This window comes from Nicotiana attenuata, chromosome 6 (genome assembly GCF_001879085.1).
Source record: "Nicotiana attenuata strain UT chromosome 6, NIATTr2, whole genome shotgun sequence".
NCBI classification, from domain to species: Eukaryota; Viridiplantae; Streptophyta; class Magnoliopsida; order Solanales; family Solanaceae; genus Nicotiana; species Nicotiana attenuata.
Genome location: NC_031994.1, coordinates 89,586,236 through 89,613,943, shown reverse-complemented (window position 1 = coordinate 89,613,943; position 27,708 = coordinate 89,586,236). Strand labels below are relative to the sequence as shown.

Here is a 27,708-nt window from a genome sequence, read left to right as displayed (position 1 = left end):
ATTTAAATAGCCAATTTTCCCCTATTTAAAATTAAAAAATAGTAAATTAATTTCTGGAACTAAATTAAAAGGTACTAAAATGATTTATGACATATAATTAACTATTTAAAAATACTGGAGTTAATTTTTATAAATATAAACGCAATTAAATCTTAAAAGGGGCTAATATTGCAATTATATGCAATTTAGCTTTAAAAATACTAAATAAATTCATAAAAAAATGTGCAAAAAATATATTAGCTATATTTTAGTATAAATATGAGAATCCAATAAATGAATCACCAAAATAATAATTTTAGGAATTATTATCGGGTTTTTTATAAATAAAAATAGGGGAATAAATTGGTTTGAAAATCTTTAAAAATTAAGAAAAAATAATAAAACATTTGGGCATGCTTATATATGTGTACATATGCTATTTTGAAAGTATTTTGCATATTAAAAATATACAGGGAAAAATTGGGTATCAACAGCTGCCCCTCTTTACTCGGGAAGGATGAAAGAGTTGTCGGGTAAAGATATGATGGCCAATTTTGACCTGGCGAAACGGTTTGAAGAGGCTTGGCCGTGCTCTGGCTTCTGAGCTGCCTACATATCCCTGGTCTTACAGGAATCATGCCATATGTAGTTCAGGATCCGTCGGCGAAGTATGCCGATGGAGACTTTCCAAGAGTGGACGCAATATTCAGGACGGGGCTGCAGGGGACTCGAGCGAATTCGCTCCTGCCGAGATGGCCATTGCTCGCTGGTTTACCTGCAAATAAGCAAATACAGGCATATATTGTGCATAAATTTAAACGTGATGCAAATTTCCGTCGGACCATGAATGTTGTCTTTGGACGGTTAGAATGACGTCCTTAGACCATGATGTCCTGGGCCATGAAGCGTATAATAAAGGATTCGCAGGCCATGAAATGATGCTCTCGGGCTATGAAAATGATGCCTCCGAACCATGATGCCTTTGAATAATGATATGCAAAGATTAAAGGAATCCTCAGGCCATGGCATGGCGTTCTCGGGCTATGCAAATGGTGCCTCCGAACAATGACGCCCTCGGATAATTTGGCGATCTTTCAGCCCATGAAATGCAGTATTTGGCGAACTTTCAGCCCATGAGATGCAATAGGTGGCGATCTTTCAGCCATGCAAGTGTAAATAATTTGGCGATCTTTCAGCCCATGAAATGCAATATTTGGCGATCTTTCAGCCATGCAAGCGTAAATAAGGTGGCGATCTTTCAGCCATGCAGAACGTAAAATAAAGCAGCGATCTTTCAGCCATGCAGAATGTAAATAAGGTAGAGATCTTTCAGCCCATGAAATGTAATATTTGGCGATCTTTCAGCCATGCAAGCGTAAATAAGGTGGCGATCTTTCAGCCATGCAGAACGTAAAATAAAGCGGCGATCATTCAGCCATGCAGAATGTAAATAAGATGGCGATCTTTCAGGCCATGAAATGTAATATTTGGCGATCTTTCAGCCATGCAAGTGCAAATAAGGTGGCGATCTTTCAGCCATGCAAGTGTAAATAAGGTGGCGATCTTTCAGCCATGCAAGCGTAAATAAGGTGGAGACAGTGTTTAGTCTCGGAAGGCAGAATAGTAGCCTTATGCTATGCAGAAAATAAAAATAAAATGGCAAATGGTAATAGAGTTCTTAGCTGATAGCAGGCTGCGATATTGTGACTGCTGGGGACATCGCGATATAGGGAATATCACCGGCGTGCGTGGATAGCAAATGTTGGTAAACGCAACAATTCTAAGGGTTGCATTCCTGAACAACGTTTTGTGAATATATAGTATGTTATGTGCTTTCGCGACCTAAGTGTCTGCATCCAAAGAAAAATCGTGAGTTTTGTAGAGGGGAGGTTAGTTCGTATCCTTACTGGCCTTGCTTGCCATGTTCGACTTTGATCTGGTGATACGGTATGCATCATTGGGGTAGCATTGCTGAACAGAGCGACTTCGATAATAAACAACACGAATTTGTAAAAATATGACATAAGTATATATTTAAGAAATAACTTTTAGATGAAACGACGACTGTGACGTGGCTCAAGACATTGCAACCTCTCTTGCTACGGAATTTTGAGGGTCCTCCTCAAAATTCTGCCCCAGTTTAATGGGTTGATGCTTCTGTCGGCTCCTTGCGATGACTAACTGAAATTACTTCGGAATTTTGAGGGCCCTCCTCAAAATTCTGCCCCAGTTTCCAATTGCAGGGGAAATGAAATTTTTACTGAATTGTGACCGAACCCATAAGGCTGCCTACGTATCCCCTCTTAAACGGGAATCAGGTCAGACGTAGTTCAAATACATCATATAGCAAAGCACAAAGATTACACATAATAGCGCTTGACTGCATCTGAATTTATTGGTTTTGGCCAAACTTCTCCGTCCATTTCTGCAAGTATGAGGGCTCCTCCTGTCAGAACTCGGTGAACCATGTATGGACCTTGCCAATTGGGAGAGAATTTTCCCTTGGCTTCATCTTGATGCGGGAAGATTTTCTTTAATACCAGCTACTCTGGTGTGAACTGTCTCAGCTTGACTCTTTTGTTGAAGGCTTTGGACATTTTGTTCTGATAAAGCTGACCATGGCAAACTGCATTCATTCTCTTTCTGTCGATGAGGGATAATTGCTCATAACGACTCCTCACCCATTCTGCATCGTCAAGCTCAGCTTCCTGTATGATTCTCAAGGAAGGAATTTCTACTTCAGCGGGAATGACGGCTTCTGTACCATAAACCAGCATATAGGGGGGTTGCCCCGGTTAATGTGCGGACTGTGGTGCGATACCCCAACAGAGCAAATGATAACTTTTCGTGCCATTGCTTATGCTTCTCTCTCATTTTCCTCAATATCTTCTAGATGTTTTTGTTAGCGGCTTCCACAGCTCCATTCATTTGAGGCCTGTAGGCTGTAGAATTCTTGTGTCCGATCCTGAAGGTTTCATACATGGTTCTCATCAAATCGCTGTTGAGGTTGGAACCGTTATCAGTGATGATTGATTCTGGAATCCCGAATCGACAAACAATACGGTTGTGGACAAAGTCTGCCACAACTTTCTTAGTTACTGCTCTGTAAAATGCTGCCTCGACCCATTTGGTGAAATAGTCAATTGCTACTAGGATGAACCTGTGCCCGTTGGAAGCGGCCGGCTCGATTGGTCCAATAACATCCATTCCCCAGGCGGCGAAAGGCCATGGTGAGCTTGTTGCATTAAGCTCATTTGGTGGCACCTTTATCATGTCTGCATGTATCTGGCAGCGGTGGCATTTCCGGACATACTGAATGCAGTCCGTTTCCATAGTCATCCAAAAGTAACCAGCTCGGAGGATCTTCTTCGCTAAGACAAAATCGTTCATATGTGGACCACAGGTCCCTGCTAGGGGTGTGCATTCGATTTATCGATTCGATTTTGACCCTTATCGATAATTACTTATCGATTATCGATTTGTACATATGCTTATCGTTATCGTTTCAATAAGGTTTCGATTTTTTCAATTTCGATTTATCGATTTTTGGGGCTTATCGATTCGGTTATCGATTACACCAATAAGAAAATTTGCGGGATTCCACGAAAAGTATAACGCTATAAACACGCCTAACTAATATGGACCAAAAGAAGCTAAAATAAGACGAACACCGTTTATAACATAAAAATTATGTCAACAAGCACATGCAACGAAACTAAAGTAAGGGATCAAATGTATGCCACCAACACTCCAACGGTATAAAAAAAATACATCATCACGGCTAATTCTATTTTCCATTAATTTGAACTTCATTCCCTTGAGCTTTAAATATGATCATTCCTTAAATGTGGTAGATGAAATAATAGGGTTAGGGACTTAGGGTAAAGGAAAGGGTATTATAGAATAAGGGTGAAAAAAATTAAAAAAAAATTAATTTTTTTTTTAGTATTTCTTATCGGTTTATCCATAAACCGATAACCGAAGAGGATAAAATCAAAATCGAAATCGATAACTCGATAAGGAAAATTTCGAAATCGAAATCGAAATCGATAAATCGATAAACCGATATCGATAAACCGATAACAAATAATCGATTCGATTTATTGATAAACCGATTCGAATGCACACCCCTAGTCCCTGCGTGGATTTCCTCTAGTAACTTAGATGCTTCCTTTGCGTCGACACACCTTAATAATCCCAAATCGGGAGTCCTCCTATATAGGATTCCTCCGCTGTGAAAGAAGTTGTTGGATAACCTCCGAAGTGTGCGCTTCTGAATAGGATTTGAAGCCCTGGGTATTCTCCCTTTGCTAAATATTCCTTGATATCATGAAACCAAGGCTTTCCGTCCGCCCCTTCTTCAACGTGGGCACAATAGGCTGGCTGATCATGGATCTTTACTGGAATGGGATCAATGAAGTTTTTGTCTGGATGTTGTATCATGGATGACAGGGTAGCCAATGCATCAGCGAACTCATTCTGGATTCTGGGAACATGTTGGAATTCCGTCTTTGTGAACCTCTTCCTCAGTTCTTGCACGTGATGCAGATACGGGAGTATCTTAGAGTTCTTGGTTGCCCATTCTCCTCGTACCTGATGTATGAGTAAGTCAGAATCTCCAATTACTAGTAGCTCTTGAATGTTCATGTCAATAGCCATCTTGAGCCCTAAGATGCAGGCTTCGTACTCGGCCATATTGTTGGTGCACGGGAACCTGAGTTTGGCAGACACCGGATAATGCTGACCGGTTTCTGATACTAGGACTTCTCCTATGCCAACTCCTTTGAAATTTGCTGCTCCGTCAAAAAACATTCTCCAGCCATCATAGGGTTCTGCAATGTCTTCTCCTACGAATGATACCCCTTCGTCAGGGAAATACGTTTTCAGGGGTTCGTATTCTCCATCTACGGGATTTTCAACAAGGTGATCTGCTAGTGCCTGTCCCTTGATTGCTTTCTGAGTCACGTAGACAATGTCGAATTCACTCAACAGGATTTGCCACTTGGCTAGCTTTCTAGTGGGCATGGGCTTCTGAAAGATGTACTTTAGCAGGTTCATTCTTGATATGAGATATGTAGTATAGGCACAGAAGTAGTGCCTCAGCTTCTGGGCTACCCAAGTTAGAGCACAACAGGTGCGCTCCAACAGGGAATACCGGGCCTCGTACGGAGTGAATTTCTTGCTGAGATAGTAAATGGCTTGTTCCTTCCTCCTCGTTTCATCATGCTGCCCCAAAACGCAGCCGAAAGCTCCATCTAATACTGCGATGTAGAGTAGCAAAGGTCTACCTGGCTCAGGCGGGACTAAGACTGGTGGTGTTGATAGGTATTCCTTAATTCTGTCGAAAGCTTTTTGGCAGTCATCCGTCCATTTAGTAGCGGCGTCCTTCTTTAACATCTTAAAGATTGGCTCACAGATAACTGTAGGTTGTGCTATGAACTGACTGATGTAGTTGAGTCTGCCCAAGAAACTCATCACGTCCTTCTTGTTCTTTGGCGGTGGTAGTTCTTGAATGGCTTTGACTTTTGATGGATCCAGTTCTATTCTCCGGCGACTCACAATGAACCCAAGTAATTTTCCAGCAGGAACCCCAAATGCACACTTTGCGGCATTCAGCTTTAGGTTGTATCTCCGCAATCTGTTAAAGAACTTCCTCAAATCTTCCATGTGATTGGTGGCCTTCTTAGACTTGATGATAATGTCATCTACATGTACCTCGATCTCCTTGTGTATCATATCATGAAAAATGGTAGTCATGGCCCTCATGTAGGTGGCCCCTGCATTCTTCAGGCCGAACGACATCATTTTGTAGCAGTACATTCCTCACGGCGTAATGAAAGCCGTTTTCTCAGCATCTTCTTCATCCATCCAGATCTGATGATACCCAGCGAAGCAATCTACAAATGATTGCAATTCATGCTTGGCGCAATTGTCGATCAGGATGTGTATGTTTGGTAATGGGAAATCGTCTTTCGGACTGGCCCGGTTGAGATCCCGGTAGTCGACACAGACTCTAACCTTCCCGTCCTTCTTTGGCACTGCACAATGTTAGCTAACCATGTTGGGTATTCCACTACCCTGAGAACTTTGGCTTTGACCTGCTTGGTGACTTCTTCCTTGATTTTCAGACTCATATCAGGCTTGAACTTTCTGAGCTTCTGTTTTACTGGTGGACACGTTGGGTCGGTTGGCAGTTTGTGAGCCACAATAAACGTACTTAGACCAGTCATGTCATCATATGACCAGGCGAATATGTCCTCATATTTCCTTAGAAATTCTGTGTATTCCTTCTTTTCTGATGGCGATAAGTGAATGCTGATTCGTGTTTCTTTGACATTCTCTTCATCCCTCAAGTTAACAATTTCAGTCTCGTCCAGGTTGGACTTCGGCCTGTTTTCAAAATTCTCGACTTCCTTAACAATCTCTTCCAGTATGTAATCTTCCTCTGAATCCATGTCTGTTTGTTGCATTGTCTCATTGCATGTCACAGTCATTGGTTCATCAAGACAAGTAATAGTAATGCTGTATAAGTAAAGTAATGAGAGAAAATAATAAGTGTTGATTTATAGGGAAAATCGAAATGCTTTGATAAATTCCATAATTGTTTTGGACATTGAAGATCTTATTGCGGAAATTTAAAATGCGAAAGAAAAACTAATAAAATTAAAGATAGTGCATGGTGCTTGTTCAGCCTTGCTACCCCGAGGCTCATCGGACTCTGGTGGTTCTGATGGTCCAATTGTTGAGGTATGCCCCTCTACTCACAGCTTGTATGGAAGGGCCTTTGGATGATGTTGCCAGAGTGCACAAACTAACGTTTGGGGAAGGGAATAACAAACAAAAATAAAACAAAAAGGTTAACAAGTTAGTGGGGATCATAAAAAGTGTTGCAATATTTAAACACATAGTGCAGGAATGTAAAGCGAGTCCTAATTTGGGAACCTCGTTGTGCCCGAGGTGGGCCTAGCGACAGATAGACTTGGAGAACTTTTAATGCTAAATGCTTCATTTCACAACGTAAGAACAGACGAATCCCAAAACGATACTGAAATAACGATAAGAAATGAGTTACTATTGGCACTTGGCCTTATTACATTTGGAAAGCGAGTAATCCTAAATCTATTTGGTCTCAGGAGGGCCTTCCTCAGGTTGAATGCTCTCGCTGATCAAATCCTCCAGCTCGCGCAGGCTCATTAGTAAGAACGCCTTTGCCAAATGTCCTTCTTCGTTTCCCTCAGCGCTCTGGCAGTCGTTGACTCTTTTCCTCACTTTTCCCTCCAATTTTAACAGGCTCTATTCCAGATAATCTAGCTTTTTGCTAGTCTTGACGGCCCTTTCTTTCCATTCATTGATTTGGTCATCCGATGGAAGATTCCTCCACCAGTCTAGCAAGAGTGGGGGTATGTTAACCATTCCGAAGCTGGGGACCTCGTACCTCATTTTCTGCAAAACAAAAGGGTTAGACCTTGCCCCCCACCAGACTCGACTATTTATACATTTATGATCAGCATGAAGCATTTAGTTCTCCAAATAAATGCACAGAACGTGGTGACGTCCGTTAGGATTTAGGGAAACCCAGTGGACTTTTGGACAAGGCTATCTTAAAGGATCATTATGTGGACAACATAACTGATCCGGCTAGGTTTGAGCATGATGCATGCACAGTTAAACAGAGTAAGGTTTCTATGGGGTTTTAGAATGGTACCCTTGAGCGGACAACTCAAGGAGGAAAGGCACGGAACCGTCGACTACACCATTGATCGACTGGTTTTACCACAAATAAGCCTTTTCCGGATTTAGGGGTGATAATATTGGAAGAGCGCAACCACTCATTATAAGGATTGCTATAGGATTTGTTTGGCACGAGTGGAATATGATGTTGAGCATGATTATGCAACAATTAAAGGCATGTTGCCACGTATTTGCACGTTCAAGAAAGCAGTAAATACAACAGTTTCATAATTTAAAGCAGAAATGAAGGAAAGCAGTAAAGGCAAGAAACAAAGAGACAAGTCAGTTTTGTAGTTGAAAAGGAAATTGAATGCTTAAAGAAAATAAACAAATAATCGCATAAAAAAGCATAAGTTCACAGTAATAGTCTGAAATGGTAAAAGCCAAAAAATCCCCAGCAGAGTCGCCATGCTGTCGCGCCCCCCTTTTTCTCGCGAAATCGGGTTTATAACATTTGGAGGGACAACTCGTTCCTTTTCGGAATTGGGTTTGACTTGAAGAGTCGCCACCTAATGATCAGGGTGCATTAGGACACCAAGGAGATTTGATTTGAGTAACCAGAGATTGGATAAGGGCTTGAAATTATTCTAAGGGGAAGGTGTTAGGCACCCCTCAGAATCCACTAGTGTGGTTCCCGACCAGACTATTATTGTGAATTTGGGTACAATTAGCATACAAACAAATAGGGCTCAAATAAGAGGGGATTTCATCACATAAAGGTTTGAAAGTAAATAAGGTTTGAAAGAATAATTAGAAAAGCTGATTTTAAAAACAAAGAGTTAAAAATAAATAATAAAGGGAGAGGGGTCCTAGGTTTATTAATAATATGGATCACCCCGCACAATGCCTGGTAATCACTCCTCAATGAGGGGCTACACGTGACATTATCGCGTGGTCATCATATCCATATCTACCCTTCCCACCCCGTTAAGGTATTAAAGCGCGAAATGGTCTCGTTTACCTATTGCCTGCTATTATTACCCGTCCCAATCCTATCAGTCCCGGAGGCATTAGGACTACTAATCCTAAAGGGAAGGGATGTTAGGCTTATTTGTGGTTTCAAATGGGCAAAATTCTAAGGCGACATACAAAACACGTATAACAAGTTGGGGAAAGCACATAACAAGCAAAGGCTCAAATATACCCCCTTTAAACAAAGAAGCACGTAATTAGCATGACTTACACATACTGTTTAAGGTCTGATTGAATACTAAACGTGAAATAACTTAAAGGTTGAGGCAGACTGATTTATTACATAATTCAGATAAGAAGCCCGAATCGGGCCTGCCTGCTGGTTGTAATTAATAGAACAGATTCTATTTATAACGTTACCCTAAGACTTGCCTAAGTGTTGGACAAGGATCCTATAGGCATGGAATCTATTTAATTCAGAAAGCAATGAAATAACAAGGTCTAAAATAAACTGGATAGTACTGGTAAAAAGGGAAGTCAGGTTATTTTAAAGAGAGGCAGTTTTTTAAATGAGGGTTATAAGTTCTGCAACTGATAGTACCCATTATTACTGATTTTAGCTCTATTCGCGAATGGAGCGATTCAGATTCGATTAGGAGTTCCTATAGGCATGATTTCTAGGCGTTGTTGATTGTAAGCCTTTGCAGACATGGTATAAAATGCAGAAGACTCGTTTTAAGCCTATGAACATGATATCTAGATGCAGAATTTGTTTAAGACCTATGAATATGATAACAGAAATTTATTTAAGACCTATGAACATGATATCTAGGTGCATAATTTGTTTAAGACCTATGAACATGATAACAGAAATTTATTTAAGACCTATGAACATGATATCTAGGTGCAAAATTTGTTTAAGACCTATGAACATAATATCTAGGTGCGATTGAACGTACACATTTAGATAATCATGTAAGCATGATTTCTATATGAATGTAGTAGTCCTATGATCATGATTTCTGTGTGAATGATAGGTATACAGAATTCAGAAGGACCTATAGGCATGATTTCTATGTGCATATGCAGAATTCAAAATTCCTATAGGAATGGTATCTACCCTTTTGCATACATAGTTACCCGTCCCTTTTCACTAACCATCCCCAAGAGTTTATTACAAGTTATTACAGCCCGGAATAAGGTAAAATACATCAGAAAGAAAATAAATAAAAGTACAACCAAGGAGAGCCTGATTCAGACTTCATGTCTAAAATATGAGGTAAACCAACTCAAAGAGATCATGATCCAAAGCCTTTCTCTCATTTGAGTGTGTCAAAGTTCCCTAAGAGCCTCGAAGGGACTCCGGGCAACGCTCACACCCAAATGTATTATCAGATCAGGGACAAGTGCAGTGTGGAAGGGCCAGCCCTCTAGTGTCCAAGTTCAGAGGGAACTCAAAGGGTCCCAAGGCAAGGCTCACAAGAGGGGGGCAGAACTTAGAGACTAGGAAAGTGTGCAAGTGCAGAACAGAATGCTAAAAAGGGGAAAGGGAGAGGGGAACAGCTACAAGTAAGCACACATAAGGGGTTCAGGCGAATATGGAGATTGTAAAGAGCCTATTACTTAGGCAAGGGGAGACTTTAGGCATGCCCAGCAATGGAGAGTGCTAGCACACCTATAAGCCTGCCAGAACACATACTATTAGAGGCTAGGATCCCAGGGGATCAAGTCTGATTCATGGACAATAACTTGCAGTATTGCCATGCCTTAAACCATAGCTTAAACACATAGGGGGCAGGGGTTTTGGATTCATAGTAGAACAGGCAGAAAGAAATCAGTATGCTAGAGTAAGTGTTGAACTATACAGAAGCAGTAAGCAAACAAGGGTACAAAAGCAGTAAGAAAAACACATTGTTGTGGTGCTACAAAGCTTAAATCAGGACATACCAATTTCAAAGAAGCAAATAGAGAAAGCAGGCAGCAAAACTTGTAAACAGGCCACAATACAAACAATAAGAGAGAATACTTTTTGAGTGTGGGTATACTACGAATGATGGGGTCCCTTGTGTTAATGAAAGAGTCGTGTACTTATAGTGTGAAAAACAGGCAGAAATAAGGTAAGAAAATAATTAAGGAACTGGGTATCAATAAAATCAATCAGTGCAAGACTTCCTTTAATTTAGGAATTCAGACTTACACGGTAATGAGCAAGAAAATTATTTAAGGAAAGAGATCAAACAAACATATTGTGCAAAGTAGGCAATTNAAAATTGAAAGCCATTTTAGAGGGGGTTCAGCACATATAAAGAGCACACAAACATGCTAAGCTGAATTTAGGGCAAATAAACGTCATGCCATTGCAAAGATGGTAGTCACATAGGTCATCGGCGTAGAAGAGAGATAGTATCAAATAGCATACAAAGGGTCCAGTAGAAGGACCTTAGAAGAGTTTAGTAGAGAATCAGAATTGCCTAAAGAAATAGAGATTGAAACAAAGATTTCAAGATTCAGTTGAGCAACAGAGGAAACAAATTTAGAAACTCGAAATAGTTAGGGTTTATGAAATCAAACAATTTCCAAGATGAAGGACAAGCATACCACAGAGCTAAATGATCTCAAAACTCGGATAAACCCCCAAATTCTAGGGTTTTTATCATCAATCGAGTGCAGAGATGAGAGGATAAGTAATCAAGGAAAAAGATACTAATCGAAACAGGTTCAGGGGTCTCAGAAAAGAACTGAGACCTTTAACATGCTTTTTCAGTAGCGGAACTCATGAGAAGCATAGTAAAAGAACAACATGCGAAACATAGTAGAAGAACTCAAAGAAACATAGTAGAAGGAATTAATAAGAACACAGTAGGAGAAACTACTAAGAACACAGTAGGAGAAACATATAAAGAAGCATAGTAGAAGAAACAAGAATACAATAGAAGAAACTTAATAAGAAACATAGTAGAAGAAGAACACAAGAGAAATAGAAAATCAGAGAAACACCTAAATAACTCAAAAACCCTAGATCGGAAAAATAAAGGTTTTGAAAGCATAGTTTTGAAAGAAATCTCGAGAAAACGTTTAAAAGTTTAGAGAAAGCACAGATATACAACGGATCTAAATAATCGGAAAAACCTCGAAAACTAGGGTTTCAGAGGAACCCAAATGGTGAGAAAGGCTTGGATAGTCACTGATTTGAGCCGGAGAAGTCGAAATCAGGCTCGAATGACCAAGGATGGCCGGAGCAAGGCCGGAGATGGCCATAGAACTCGAATCAAACAAGGTCTGGGCCAAGCTTCTTCGTGGTCAGGCCTTGAAACTTCAGTAACCAGGCGTGTAGGAGTTATAGGAGGCCGGTATAGGACTTCCATGGCCTTGGAAGCCATGGATTCCGGTGGTTCTAGGGTGGAAGTGGAGGGAGGCAGCTAGGGTTTCTGAGAGAGAATTTGGGAGAGGAGGAATCCAGGGGCGGCTACCGGTGAGAAATGAGTAGGGTTTGGGGGGTATTGTGAAATTAAAAAGGAAAGGAAGAGTGTGAGCCGTTGATCTGCGGGTTATTTTAAAGGGTCGTGCGTCGGGTAATTCTAGGAATTGGGCTGGATAATTGAAATTGAAATTGGGCTCAAATGGGGGTTGATTTAAGGCTACAATTGAAACAAATGGGGCTAGTATTTAAATAACAACTTTTCCCTTATTTATTTTATAAAAAATAGTGAAATGATTCTTGGAAATGAATTAAAGGTACTAAAATAATTTATGACATATAATTAACTATTTAAAAATACTGGAGTTAATTTTTATAAATACAAAACGCAATTAAATCTTAAAAGGGGCTAATATTGCAATTATATGCAATTTAGCTTTAAAAATACTAAATAAATTCGTAAAAAAATGTGCAAAAAATATATTAGCTATATTTTAGTATAAATATGAGAATCCAATAAATTAATCACCAAAATGATAATATTGGGAATTATTATTGGGTTTTTTATGAATAAAAATAGGGGAATAAATTGATTTAATTTTTTTTACAAATTAAGAAAAAATAATAAAATATTTAGACATTCTTATATATGCGTACATATGCTATTTTGAAAGTATTTTGCATATTAAAAATAAACAGAGAAAAATTGGGTATCAACAAATGCTTAGGTGGATGTGCGGGCACACTATTATAGATAGGATTAGGAATGAAGATATTTGGGAGAAGGTGGGCGTGGCGCCGGTGGATGATAAGATGTGGGAAGTGAGGCTCAGAAGGTTCGGGCACGTGCGAAGAAGGAGCCTTGATGCCCCGGTGATGAGGTGTGAGCGGTTGGCAGTGGTGGGTTCGAGGAGAGGTAGATGGCGGCTGAAGAAGTATTGGGGAAAGGTGATTAGGAAGGACATGACGAGACTGCAGATTTCCGAGGACATAGCTCTTGATAGGAAGGTCTGGAAGTCAAGCATCAGGGTTGTAGGATAGGGGGTAGTAGAGCTTTTCATTCTTCAGTCCCGGGGTGGGGCGGGTTTGGATAGGATTGATCTTAGAGGGTTTGCGGTCTATGTTGAGCGCTCACTTCCCTTAGATACTGGCTAATGGTATTGCATGTCACTTATCTGATAGTCTTTATGTTTATGCTACTACTTTAATGTTTTCTATTGGAGTTACTAATGAATTGTCTTTTCGTGTTTATTTTCGTCCTCCTGAGCCGAGGGTCTATTGGAAACAGCCTCTCTGTCTTTTCGGGGTGGGGGTAAGGCCTGCGTACAGATTACCCTCCCCAGACCCCACTTTGTGGGACTTTACTGGGTAGTTGTTGTTGTTGTATTTTACTTGAATAAGATACGTATTATATGATATGGATACTCGTGCAACACACGTGTCCAAAAACTGTTAGTAATCTGTATTTGTTAAACAATTCTGGAGAAAATTAAATAACAAAAACAGAAATGTAAATGAAATAACAAAACCAATTCGAGCCCACTGAATTCACAGTGTTTCCTTAAGGAATTTAATCTCCTCCTAGTACCCAAGGTTATGGATTATTTCCTCCCAGGATAGAACGAATTACACACTGGTGTAGTGGTACTTCAAACCCCAGTGTTTCAGCAAACTCAAAGTTCGGTAGCAAATCACACTTACTGATGCTTTCTTTGAAGTTAAAAGTATGCAGAAAGAAGGAGGAGAACTCAGAAATTAGTATCTAAAATCTGAGAGAACGGAATTGTATTTATAGCCAAAGTTGGGCTGAAATCTGAAGAGGTGCAACTCTTCAGAATGGCTTTTTGTGCAAAACGGCCATAGAATAAATGCCATGACATAATTGGCTATTTACTCAACAATAAAGAGGGAAAATTGAAAGGTAGTTAATTTTCTATTACAAAACAGAAAACTAAATATTGGATAACTGAAATGGATTTAATATTAATATTAATTTTAATTTTAATATTTAATTAGTAAAATAAATATTTAATAACATTTCTGTTAATATTTACTATTAACAAATAAATTTGGTCCAAAAATTAATCCAAATCCGAGGCCGAGCCGAGCCGAGCGAGCAACGACGACGACGACGTGAGGCTTGCCTTCTTCTCAACTCTTTAAGAGCTAGAAGAAGAGCAATTGCTTATATACCTATCAAAAATCTTTTCCTCTTCCTATGTGGGAAATCAAGGAGAGAAACTCAAATATTTCATTTTTCCCTCCATTTCCCATTCACTCTATTTTAAGCATTAATAAGGCATTAATATCTTAAAACCCCAACAAAAACTAGTATATATATACACATAAGTTGAGTGAAAAATCTTACTACATAGCAATTCGTCACGCACTTATTACTTTGAACATGCATAGATGCAAGTAAGTATTTGTGATAGATCTTATAAAAATCTATTATGTCACCTTTTTCCATCTATTAAGTGAAAAATCTTACCACATAGCAATATGTCACGCACTTATTACTTCGAACATGCATAGATGCAAGTATCTGTGATAGATATTTTTAAAATCTATTATGTTACCTTTTTTCATCATTTTCGAATATCTCAAATATTTAATTAAGAAAACAAGCAAAATAATATAATGTTCCTTTTATCATTACAACTCTTATTAACCCTGGGTATCTACCAACTATGTCTTCGTACCACTCACAACAAAGTCGAATGATTTAAGAAACAAATTTCTTCGTTCATTTAAAATGCTCTGCCAAGGTATTAATTCAGTTATTGTATTAATTTATGTATGACAGTTTACTCCATTACCACCGTGGAAGTCCATATATTAATGACTAGATAGAGATGCCCGTGCAATGCACGGGCCCAACATGCTAAATATTTGGCCAGTATTTTTTTCATGCAAATAATGTATGCTGATGCTAGTAGAAATATTGTTAATATTGAAATCGAAATAAGTAACCACAAGAAAAAGGGCATTATGTACAACATGGACACAGTAGGGCACTTTTTGGTACACTATTATTTGCAAAAGAAGACAAAAGTATACTTTTAGATCTCGAGTACTAAAGTTCAACCATAGTCAAGTTCATCGACTGGGCTTCGGTTGCAATCAGCTAATCTCACGGCTATATGCGAATGACGAACACATCTGAAAATGCATGAAAGAAGCCACACGGAACCGCCTGCACTCGAAGGAAAACAGAGTAAGAAGACAAAAACAATGCTTAAGCCAAGGAGTCAAGGAAGCATAAGAGAGCATCCGACTGAATTAAAACACTGAATTACCTTTCTGCAATAATGGGCATCTCATATGCATTGTAGCTGTCACATACATCTTGGATGAACGTGTTTGTAGTATTATTTTACTAAACTTGCAGTTCTTGCTTCATAGAGAAAAATAATACCTTTTCCGACAGGATATTTAAGAGTTGGTCAACATATTTTTGCAATTGTAGAGCTAAAAACTAAGGCAACAGCCATTAATATAGACACAAACATAGCATCCATAATCACCTTATATCTGACTGATGACCATGGGAGCCTAGAGAAAACATGATTAATCTAAAGCACCTTCAGTTTCTGTCAACATTTTAAAATAGTCAAACAAAACAACGATGATTCAAGTAGTATGGAGAATGAGGTAAACCACCTCAAACTGATGCAACCAGGATAATTAATATATAATATTATCACAACTATGCATCAGCAAACACTGGGAGCATGCATCATGAGAAGTGGAAGTTGTCAATCCTCACCAAACAAAATCGGTTCCTATTTGAGAGAGCATGTTTTGCCATCTTACTACCCACCTCTGGTGACCCTCTATTGCAACTGCAAAAGGTGTAAACATTAACAGAGATATAATGGACAAACCCGCATAACAGACTTTCTTTTCATTCCTTTGTTTGAGAATATATTTCGGAACTTCGAATGTAGGATTTGATATCATAGCTTCCATAAAACCTGTAGTAATAATCAACATGATTTCAGAATCTAACAGCAAAGAAATCCAACGTACCAGTATGAATAATCAAATATCACTCAAGTGATAGCTTGATTAAAGGTAATGTAGTTATATAATTGCTCCCACCAACAACGTTGTAATTGAGCTCAGTAGCAGCTGAAAATGCACAACGACATGATTGGCTCAAAGTGACAAATAAATACTAAATGTCGGCTACCTACTCTTGAGGATATGAGCGAAAGAAACTGCAAGTGTAGACATACTAACAGTTAGATGCCCAGTTTTATGAGCAACTGAATCCTATGTTACCCAGGAAAAATAAATAGCTAAATTAATAACTATTAATGGGAAATAATAAACATTGAGTCACATGCTCTCTTTATCTCTAAATGAATGACAGAGTTCAGAGTAAGTGAAAACACTAACTGGATCACACTTATGTGTTCTCTTTTAAAGCGAAACAAATTTAACGACGCGACCGGCCGTTTTGAGTTTTTGTACTTTGCTCGCCAGTTCTTGGACATGACTTGTCCCGTGTAGTATATTATGACTTATGTAAACCGTTGGTTTTGGTTTTCAGGGTAATCGGAATGAATTTGGAAGAACAGTTCTCAGTTTGAAGCTTGAAATTTGAAAGGTTTGACCAAGATTTGACTTGTTTGTGTATGATCTCAGATCAGAAATTTTATGATTTGGTTAGCTCCGTTAGGTGATTTGTGACTTAGGAGCGTGATCGGAATGCATTTTGGAAGTCCGTGGAAGGTTTAGGCTTGAATTGGAGAAATTAAGATTTCGGCGTTTTCCGGTTGATAGGTGAGATTTCGATATAGAGGTCGGAATGAAATTTCGGAAGTTGCAGTAGTTCCGTTATGTCATTTGGGATGTATGTGTAAAATATCAGGTCATTCGGACGTGGTTTGGTTGGGTTTTTGATCAAAAGCGTATTTCGGAAGATTTTAGAAACTTAGGCTTGAATTCGATGTGTTCGGGTGATTTGATATTGTTTGAGGCGTTTTGAGGATTGGAACAAGTTTGGATAAGGTTTTAGGATGTGTTGGTGCTTTTGGTTGAGGTCCCGGGAGCCTCAGGGTGATTTCGGGTGGTTAACGGAGAAAAATTGGATTGTGTTGCAGCTGCTTAAGTTGCTGCTTCTGATATTTTCGCACCTGCGATTTGGGCACCGCAGGTGCGAGGGAGAAGCCGCAGAAGCAGTTATGCGGGGGATTGTCAGTAACCACAAATGCGGTTGTGGGGGGCCGCATCTGCGGAATCGCAAATGCGGACGAAGGATCGCAGATGCGGCAGTGGCCGGCTTTAGTGATTTCCGCAGAAGCGGAGTGTTAACCGCAAAAGCGGTACCGCAGAAGCGGGTATTTTGACCGCAGATGCGGTTAGGCCTGGGCAGAATGTTTCAATTCGTTTCATCCGCGATTTTGGGGCTCATTTCCTCCATAGTTGGTCATTTTGGGAGCTTTTTGAAGGAGATTAAAGAGGGAATCAAGGGAAAACGTTTGGAGGTAAGAATTTCGGACCTAAAACTCGATTCTATTGTGAAATCCACCTAGAAAATCATGGAAACTTAAGCTAAAAATGGAAGAACTAGGGCTTGGAATTTTGGATTTTGATTAGGGATTTGAAGGGTCATTTCAAGTCCGATTTTGATGTTCTTGATATGTATGAACTCGTATGAGGATGAAGATTCTACTGATGTAAAAATTTCTGAGTTTCGAGAAGTGGGCCCGAGGCTCGGGTTTTGCTAATTTCGGGATTTGTGCCCTTTATTGATTGTTTTCGTTTGGGCTTTGTTCCCTTAGCATATTTTGATGCCCTCGATTTGATTTTGGATAGATTTGACACGCATGGAGGCCGATTCAAGGGGCAAAGGCGTCGCGAGCTAGAGATGTAGCCGGTTCGAGGTGAGTAATGATTGTAAATGATGTTCTGAGGGTTTGAAACCCCGAATTTCAGATCGTAGTGCTATATTGAGGTGAGGCACACGCTTAATGACGAGCGTGGGGTCGTGCACTATTGGGGATTGTGACTTGGTCCGTCCCGATTGATGATTTTTTTGCGTATTTGATTGAAATCTATTTGCTATCATCATTATTTGGGCTAAATGCCATATTTGGGCTCCGTGCCAATTATTTGAACCCTTCAGGGATTGTTGTTGATGTTTCCTCACTGTTTTGACTTTATACTTGAACTCAGTCATGTTATTTCCACTATTTTCAAAACTCAGCCATGTTTACTCTGTTTTAATACTCAAAGGATATTTAAATGATGTTTTGGGCTGAGAAATAGTGTTTTACTATTGCCCGAGAGGCTTATGTGATTTTTGACTGAGTAAGGCCGAGGGCCTGTGTTGTGAGGATATCTTTTGGGTCGGGCTGCACGCCGCAGCGGTGATACACTTGATATTGATATGAGGTCGAGGACCTGTTTATGATGCCACGAGATGGCTTGATATTGCGCTTGGGCCGAAAAGGGCCCCTCCAGGAGTCTGCACACCCCCAATGAGCGCGGGTACCCAGTGTGATGTGAGATATAGCCCGAGGGGCTGGTATTGTTCTATGTGATTGACCGAGGGGCTGGTACTGTTCTGAGATATTGCCCAAGGGGCGGATTTGTTGATATTGTGCCCGAGGGGCAAACCTTATGTGCTTATCTTTCTTATTTGTCTGTCATTTACTTGCCTAATTGTGTATTTGTGCCCGAGGGGCAGATTTCTGTGCTTATCTGCACTAGTTGTTTTGCATTCATTTGCGTAACTGTTGAAAAAGCCATTTTCAAAGAGTTTTAAACTAAGCTAAGATGTTTTAAGGAATTTTACAGCTTCATTGCTTCCTCACTGGTTTTGTACCACTTCTATACAGCATGTTGATGCATTTTTCGTGACTTCTTATCACTCAGTCTTTATTTATGATTATTACTCACTGAGTTGGAGTACTCACTTTACTCCCTGCATCATGTGTGCAGATTCAGGTATTCTACACCCGGTAGCGGGTTTTGGCTGATCGAAGGCAGAGTTATCGGAGTTTAGCAAGGTAGCTGTCGACGTTCGCAACACTGCTTTTCTCCCTCCTTATTTTATTAGTTTGTACTTAGTACATTCCAGACTTTGTCAGTTGTATTTAGATTTAGTAGATGCTCATGACTAGTGACACCCCAGTTTGGGTTGTGTTGGGTTGTATTCCGCGAATTGTTTTGTATTATCATCGTCACTTCTAAGATTATATCATGCTTTAGACGTAATGCTTATTGTTTAATTGCTTAAAAACTGGATTGGAAATGTGTCGGCTGGCCTTGTCTTCACGAGAGGCGCCATCACGACCGGGTCTGGGTTTAGGGTCGTGACAAGTTGGTATCAGAGCCTAGGTTACATAGGTCTCACGGGTCATGAGCAGGTTTAGTAGAGTCTCGCGGATCGGTACGGAGACGTCTGTATTTATCCTCGAGAGGCTGCAGAACCTTTAGGAAATGCTTCACATTCTTGATATTCTTATCGTGCGTCCTTTATTCAGCTTGAAAAGTAACTCTTGAAACTCCTTCCACGCGTTCGTATGCGCGAACGAGCGCTCAGTGTCAGATGTGCATCGATGGCTTGTGATTCCCCCAATCAAAGGGGCGAGATGTGATCTCTATGAGTTGATATTGGGCCAATCTGGAGAACTTGAGGCCGGATTTTTGCCTATGGCTTGAGCACCGAGGTGCTGATTGTGTGAGCGAGTGTTTTTGAACTTATATGATCGGTAGTGTCTCTATTAGTAGAAGTGACGGCTGGATGATTATGTGATGAGTATGTTAGTACTGCGAGATGTATCGAGAAGGGTCTGCTGGAGGATAGATGAACTATTAGGTACTTGATTTCCGTCTTGATTCGAGTTTTAGCCCCGAGTTATGGGCGTGTGATGAATCTTTTCATGTTTTCCAGTTGAGAGTGAAGTAAACTTCATGTTACGGTATGAGTTCAGACTCAGGAAGACCAAGTGATTGCGTAATGGTTATGACGGTGGAAGGTATACAGAAATGCCAGTTGAGGCAAAACAAGTGGGTTATCTCCTGCGAAAGTGTTCTGGAGTTGTGTGATCCTTATGTTGTCTGTTAGAAGATCCCATTTACAAGCGAAATATATGTGTTAAAATTTAATTCGGGTCGCTTAAGAGAGTGGGTTTAATTGTTACGTGAGGAAATGCGAGAGTTGCAGAAGATATGGAGTACCAGATGGTCTGTGTTCCACGAGCTTATGAAGGGTTGAGGAAATTTCACTATGGTAGTATGGCAGCAATAAAGTATATGTGTTATGAATTATGGTGTGTGCCTTGATCTATGGCTTCGAGCCAAGTGGGGGAGTCTGCTATTGAATAGTTGATCGCACGGTTATGTGCTATAATGGTTCCAGTTCGAGGTGTATTTGTGAGTCAGTTATGACTCGAGTAAAGGAAATTTCAATAAAGGTTATGTTATGCTTTGCGGGTGTATGAGAATCGGGGAATTACTTGAGTTTTTGTTCGTAAGGAATGCTCGGTGCATGGGGCAGGAAGTTGCTTGGTTATATTGGAATGAGGTTACATTCTGCGGGTCGGAGTGCTAATGAGGCACAGGTTGTTCGGTTCTTTTGATCGGGCTAATTGCGGTTAGAGTAGAGTGGATGACTTGCGAGAATGATTCTAATGTGTTCAAGATTCTACATATAACAATTGGGTATTGTAAAGTTGCATATGTGGTTGGAAACTGAGTTTTCATTGGAAGATGTCAAGGCTTATGGTATTTTCTATAAATTGTGGGATTCTATGTATCAGTATCAGGAAGGTAAAGGTAACGGATTTAGATTCGTAGGAAGTCTCTTCAGAGTAAAGTATTTTGAAGGTGATGCTTTTAGGGATATTTAAGAGAGTATTCAGTGGGTTATGAGCCTTAGGCTGTGTGGTATTATGCTTGGGTCTCGTATGGTGAGTTGGGTTGAGGAAATGTGATGTTATGGCAAGACGGAGTATCAATTGAAGGTAAATCAGAAGGGAGCTCGGATAGATGGGATAGCTTGGTAGTAGGCCAGATCGGTATGGTAAGAATATGATTAGTTCTTTGGGTGTTTACGAGGTAATGAGTTTCTTCAGGTATTTCGCGGTAATGCTCTTGGGTTTTAGTAGCCTGCGTAGGTTGATTGAGTTAGGAGGATTCAGTCCTGACAGACTTGGTTTTTGTGCAAGGGAGTCGGAGAGTTCTTGTTGATTTCTACCGCGGTTAGAGATGTATATTTTCTGCTGGCGTGAGGAGCTTGAGATGTATAGTGATTTTCTTCTAGAATGGGATCAATGGAAAAGTTCTTAGTTGGTTGAGTACATAGTTGCTTGTGGCTTGGAAGGGATATGAAATTCTCATGTTATTTTAGGATGGATTGGTATATGCGGTATGTGTAGAGGTTGAGATTTGCGTGTGTAAGGTTGCGGTTCAGTTCTGAACGGAAGGCCATAAATTCTCAGGCAGCACGGGCGGTCTCAGATGATTAAGGAGATGGTATTGCTAGTTGGAGGTAATTTGACGAGGGTATATATTTCAGAAAAAGGCAATGTGATTAAGTTGATGGTACTTCGGTAGTATTGCGGCACTTTCTTGTTAGATCGACTGCTGTATTCGAGTTCGCTTGGAGGCACAGAAGAAGGTTACAGTATCTCCCGTGGAGTGACTGGATATTAGAGATGTGGTATGTGCTCGGACGGTGGAATTGGAATCGGATATGTGATTCGTGTGCTATATGGAGTTGGAGACTGGGAGTTCTCATATTCAGGCTATGTTGTGGTTGTGGGCCGTGTGTATCGGCACTGTTCAGTGACTATCGGGGTCTGGAGACCCGAGGGGATCTTTTGCTGCTTGGTACGTTAGATTTCGGAGGTGATATTGGGTATGGACTGGTTGTCTCAGTGTTGTATCATTCGTAGCTATTGCGCTAAGGCGGCGATGTTGGTTATGCCGGGTATGCCACGGACCAAGTGGCGAGGTTCGACGGATTATGTCCTTAGTAGGGTGGTTTTATATTCCGAAGCCCAGCAGACGACTGGGAAGGATTGTCTTTCTTATTTGGGCTCTCGTGATGGATGTCAGTGCAGAGGCTCCTCATATTGATTCAGTTCCGGTGGTGAGGGACTTTTCGGATGTGTTTCTTGTGGCCGGGCATGTCGCCGGGCAAGTTTGTTGATTTCGGTATTGATTTGATGCCGGGAACCGTATCGTATGGCACCGGTAAAGTTAAAGGAGTTGAAGGAGCAGCTTCAGGATTTCCTTGATAAGGAGTTCGTTGGCAGGCCAATGTGGATGCGTGTTCTAACTTGAGTCAGCTTGGTTGGCTCCGGATTGTATTGTTGAGGGATGTGTTGATTCGATTGTTGTTGAGCTTATTAGTAATCTGGGGAGATCAATGAGTTACCTTTTCTGTGTTGCGAGGCGTTATGATTTGTTGGGTATAGGCACAGATGGTGCGGTTCCATTGGGTGTTTCTTAGTGGAAGTCGAGCGAGAAAGAGTATTGGATATTGCTCGGCGGATGGCGTATTGGTTATATCCTTTTGGGTTGAGTAGTGTTATGTAATTGCTTCACTGTGGTCATGATGATTTGCTTTGGTTCTAGACATCATTTGCGTGTGGTGGTCAATTTCGAGCAGAGTGACTTGAGGTGTTTCATGTGGAGCAGTATTTGGATAGGATCGCGCATTGCAGCGAAGTTATGTGGAGATATGACCTTGCGGGTTAGATTTGTGTGTTCTATTTCTACGATGTGAGACGGGTTCTCAGCTTTGTGTTGTGGTGGTACCGGTGAGCTTGAGGTACAACTCTTTCATTTGGGTCATTATCATGAGTTGAGTATGTTCGGATTATCTCTTATTGGTGCGCGGATTGCGCAAGTTACGGCTTTAGTCTACATTGAGGTGTCATGTCACCAGAGTGGTTGTGTGTGATTAGATGAGATCGTTGGGATCATTAATGAATATGAACGGATTCAATTTTAGCACGTTGGAACTTCATTGCTTCCTCACTGGTTTTGTACCACTTCTATACAGCATGTTGATGCATTTTTCGTGATTTCTTATCACTCAATCTTTATTTATGATTATTACTCACTGAGTTGGAGTACTCACTTTACTCCCTGCACCATGTGTGCAGATTCAGGTATTCTACACCCGGTAGCGGGCTGATTGAAGGCAGAGTTATCTGAGTTTAGCAAGGTAGCTGCCGGCGTTCACAGCACTGCTTTTCTCCCTCCTTATTTTATTAGTTTGTACTTAGTACATTCCAGACTTTGTCAGTTGTATTTAGATTTAGTAGATGCTCATGACTAGTGACACCCCGATTTGGGCTGTGTTGGGTTGTATTCCGCGAATTATTTTGTATTATCATCGTCACTTCTGAGATTATATCATGCTTTAGACGTAATGCTTATTGTTTAATTGCTTAAAAACTGGATTGGAAATGTGTCGGCTGGCCTTGTCTTCACGAGAGGCGCCATCACGACCGGGTCTGGGTTTAGGGTCGTGACAACAAAATAATTAGATTCAATTTCCCAGGAAGTTCATTCATCTAGAAAATCTCCCTACAACGAAAACATTTGAATTTCTAAGTACGCAAATATTTTCAATAACTGAAAACTCAAAAAGTCAAGATTCAAATGTTTATAAGATACAGAAACAGATGTGCACTGAGATAGAGAAGCAAAAACTGAAAGTTCCATAATCAGTCGAGATTCAAATTAGTAGTATGAAACTCTTAGATATACAACTCAAAACAAATAGAGAAATACTCCGTTGTATTTCATTTATAATCCAAAATTCGCTACATCTAGTAATTTAAAACCAAGAAATTAAAAAGATACCCATTTCCCATCAAGAATTTCAATATATTTTACCACCTTTCATAGATCACAAAACAGACACCCACAAGCATCTCTCAACTTTCTTGGCTTTTTCATATAACAGAACATCATACAAAATCTATAATAAAAAAAAAAGAGAGAGAGAGAAAACTGTTTTGCAACAGAGAGCAGAGCTTGGTTTACTTGAAAGTGAAAGGAGATTGAATGTGCGGAGATGACAGCCGTCGGTTTTCCTCTCTACCTTCCTACAGAGACGAAGCGATATTTAATAGATTAACGCCTATATTCCTATGAAATCAATCTATTAAGAACGCATTAAGATCACAATATTTAATTAAGCACGGTGACTAAGTATATTCCTATCCTAACCACAAATCCGCTCCCCCTAAGGGTTAAGATTATGCTCTCTTCAATTCTTCTCTAATCTAAACATGGCTTTCCCAAGCATAGCATAGATAGTAAATAGAACCTAACTGTTGGCCAGACAATTAAGCAATTAAACACAGAATTGAAGAAACAACCATATATTAGTGAATTATAATCAAGATCAAGCTAATATCAAACAACAATATTCATGGCTAACTCACAACCCCAGAACAATGGGTGTTTAGCCACTCATGATGTAATCAAACAATTTCATAAGTTTTGATTAATTGAAAGTACTGGAAAAGATGAAGAATTCCGAGTTGTTCTTGCTCCTCAATGGTTCTAGCGTGTATTTTTGCTCCAAAGTGCGTCCTCACTCTTTTCTTGGCCGGCTTCCTTCGTTTAATATAGGGTTTAGGGCTTAAAATCCCGTGTTTTGCACTTTGGTCCCTGAAGTTTACGCGTCCTGCCGCGGTCCTACCGCGGTTACGCCAGGACAGCGGCCAGAGTGGCCATCAGAATCTGCAGCAGTGTTCTGCCGCGGTCCTACCGCGGTTACGCTCGGACAGCGGCCAGAGTGGCCTTCAGAATCTGCAGCAGTGTTCTGCCGCGGTCCTACCGCGGTTACACTCGGACAACGGCCAGAGTGGCCTTCAGATCTGGTTTTGTCCCTTCGCTTGGTGCACTTTCTGGATATTGTATGATTGGCCTCCTTTTCTCTGTAATTGATCCAAAAAGTACTCCACAGACTTCTTTTATTGGATATAGCCTGCAAAGCATGAAAAGCACTAATCAGAGCATTTTATTATCACTTTTTACCGTAAAAGCTATACAAAAATGTGGTTCTTTAGGGCCTAATTATAGTCTAATTTACCTATTATCACCTATCATCAATAATACACACCGTACACTCATGCACCCATTTATAAGAAGATTTTTAATTTCATACACGATTACGATATCCAAACTCCTACAAAAGCAGATCATATGGAAGTCAGGGAAAACTCCATAAAATACATTTACGCTAATTATCTGCGGAGAAAACACCATAACGCAGAACAAGAAGTCACATACTTGTAAAATAGCTACGCCAAATTTCAAATTAATAACAGAGTGGAGTGACAGAGGAAATTATATGCAAATAAACCTTCCCTCTCCAACCATTATGCAGAACACATTGCCAATTACTGCTTCACTTGCAAAAAAATGTACTACGAAAATCAAGCAGAAAATTATGGACCTCGAAGAGTTTTCCTCATCAAACAGAAAAAAGAATTCAATTCCCAAGCTGCATTGTAGGAAAGAGCAACTCCTGCAAGTCAAAGAATCAATGACCCCTAGTTCATGAACAATGTACTGATTAAAAAATCACATGACTGATAAAAATGAACCAGATAGGATAGATTACCATCTCATAATCAGCATAGCCGGGTATTTTGCATGATTTTTGTGTTTTATCATTCATGATCACTATATCTCCTTGGAAAATATGAGCACTCCTCCTTCTCATTTAGTAATCTTTACTTGTAAAATAGACCAGATTAATAGATTGTCTAGTTATCAAAATATTATATAAAACAAGAGCAGAAGACTGATAGTAGCAATCCCTAGTAGAACTTTATGACAATAAGGCAAAAGCAGGTAACCGAAATAAAATCACATCCAACAAGCTATATTTTTGGACAGAGTAGAATGAATTTCAAATATTTTAGTAGGTGCAAGATTTGATATCTTTGGATTGTAATATAACAGTGTGCAACTATCTTATTTTACCAAGGATGTGCAAGTATCTAGTTAACCAGCTAGCTTCTGTGATGAAGACATTACTACATTAAGTTGTTGAGTTGCAAGACGATACCTCTCATGTACTATATTTTAGGTATCAACAATAAAATTGTCTATAAAGAGGAATTAGAGTAATGGTAAAAGATTTAGCAATAATCTTAGAGAACATGCATATGTTGGAAGTGCTAATTCAAATTGCAAACAATTTAAAAGTGCTGACTTTATTTGCAAGACCTGCATAGAATGCCAATTGCGACCACAATGTTCAGAAACGACAAGGCCATATGCCCATATGTATCGAAAAGTCAAGCCTACCCGCTCTTTGGAGTGATTATTGTGTTTTATTTTTGATAAAGGTGAGTATTATATTTTTATAGCAGAGCATTTGTAGTGCAAAAATCTCCTAATACTTGCTGCTAACATTATATTTGTTATACTAACAGTCTAAAAGCCAGTCTCTTACAATTGGGATCTTCAAGCAAAGCTGATTAAAGAAAATACAGTAGTTGCCTATCCATCAAATCATTACATCCGTTCTAACTAATAGTCAGATAGAATGTAATACATAGTAAATACATATAGCTCCGGAGTGGACTCACCCTCGGCAGATTTGCGAGTGAGCAGAAATCCTTTAGATAGAACACTCTTTACTATGATAAAGACGGACATTTTGAAATTTATCATGCTAAGAACATAAAAAAAAGGAAGTTGTACAAACTCCAAAATGAAGGAACCTTGGTAAAGGAATACTCACCGTTGTGATGTCAAGGGAGATGTAGGACATTATAACCAAATAATATATCTCCGGGTAAGATTTTCCATATCACGTGCTCTCAGCATTATATAGATCTGTATTGAAATGTCTATTAAGGTAAAGAAACAATTGCCTCAGAGCGAAAAAAATAGATATAATTGATAAATGGTACCTTATCAGGAAAAAAAAAAAAAAAAAAAAGGATAGATGAAAAATGGTAGATGTATTAGAGAAGTCTATGCATCATACTTCATCCAAAAGTGAAAAGAGAAAGAACTGAGAACTTGATACTATCGCAGCGTTACAGACCATCTAATACAAAGAAGACACATCATAAAGCTGCAAACGCATCAATTGCTTGCACTGCATCTGGAATTCACACTTACAGTTAATTATTCAAGTTCCTACTCAAATACTAATACTTCTCCTTGTACCAGAAAAAAATAATGAACTACAGAGGAAAAAAAATGAGAACATGATCTTTCAACCATAAGATAAAGCAGTGATAGGATGTTCATAATTTTATTTTGAAAAAACAGAGGAAACACTGAAACGCGAAGGAGATATCGATTTTCCTACTTTTCTATAACCACTGAAGGTCACTATTGAAACCCAACGAGTATCAAAAGCAAAACATAAATTATAAAAGGAAATCAGAAGAAAACAGTGAATAAAAAGAAAGCGCAAAACCCACCAGTGAAAGAAGTAGACCAAGCAGAGGAACGGAAGAAGAAGCATAGTGAGAGAGTGAGAAACAAACTAAAATTTGCTTACAAAATTCACAAAGAAGGGCCAAACTTTACGGTGGATTTGTCCAAAGTTAACACGTGGAATCACAGTCGAGTTGGAAATTTACCCTCACTTTTGGTTTTATTTACACAAATGCCATTCGTCGTACCTCCTAACTTTCACATAGTTATAAAAA

General features: G+C 39.7%; 1 long non-coding RNA gene across 4 annotated transcripts; it reads right to left on the bottom strand.

Moving 5' to 3' along the window:
• LOC109227414 lies at positions 24,973 to 27,562 on the bottom strand. Of its 4 annotated transcripts, none has more exons than XR_002068295.1 (5): positions 27,478 to 27,562; positions 26,784 to 26,878; positions 25,653 to 25,762; positions 25,485 to 25,556; positions 24,973 to 25,013 (listed from the first exon to the last, which is right to left on the bottom strand). It is a non-coding gene; the product is annotated as an uncharacterized LOC109227414 (long non-coding RNA). The 4 variants fall into 4 exon arrangements; XR_002068294.1 differs by having other exon boundaries at positions 24,976 to 25,013; positions 25,119 to 25,556; XR_002068296.1 differs by lacking the exon at positions 24,973 to 25,013 and adding an exon at positions 25,060 to 25,214.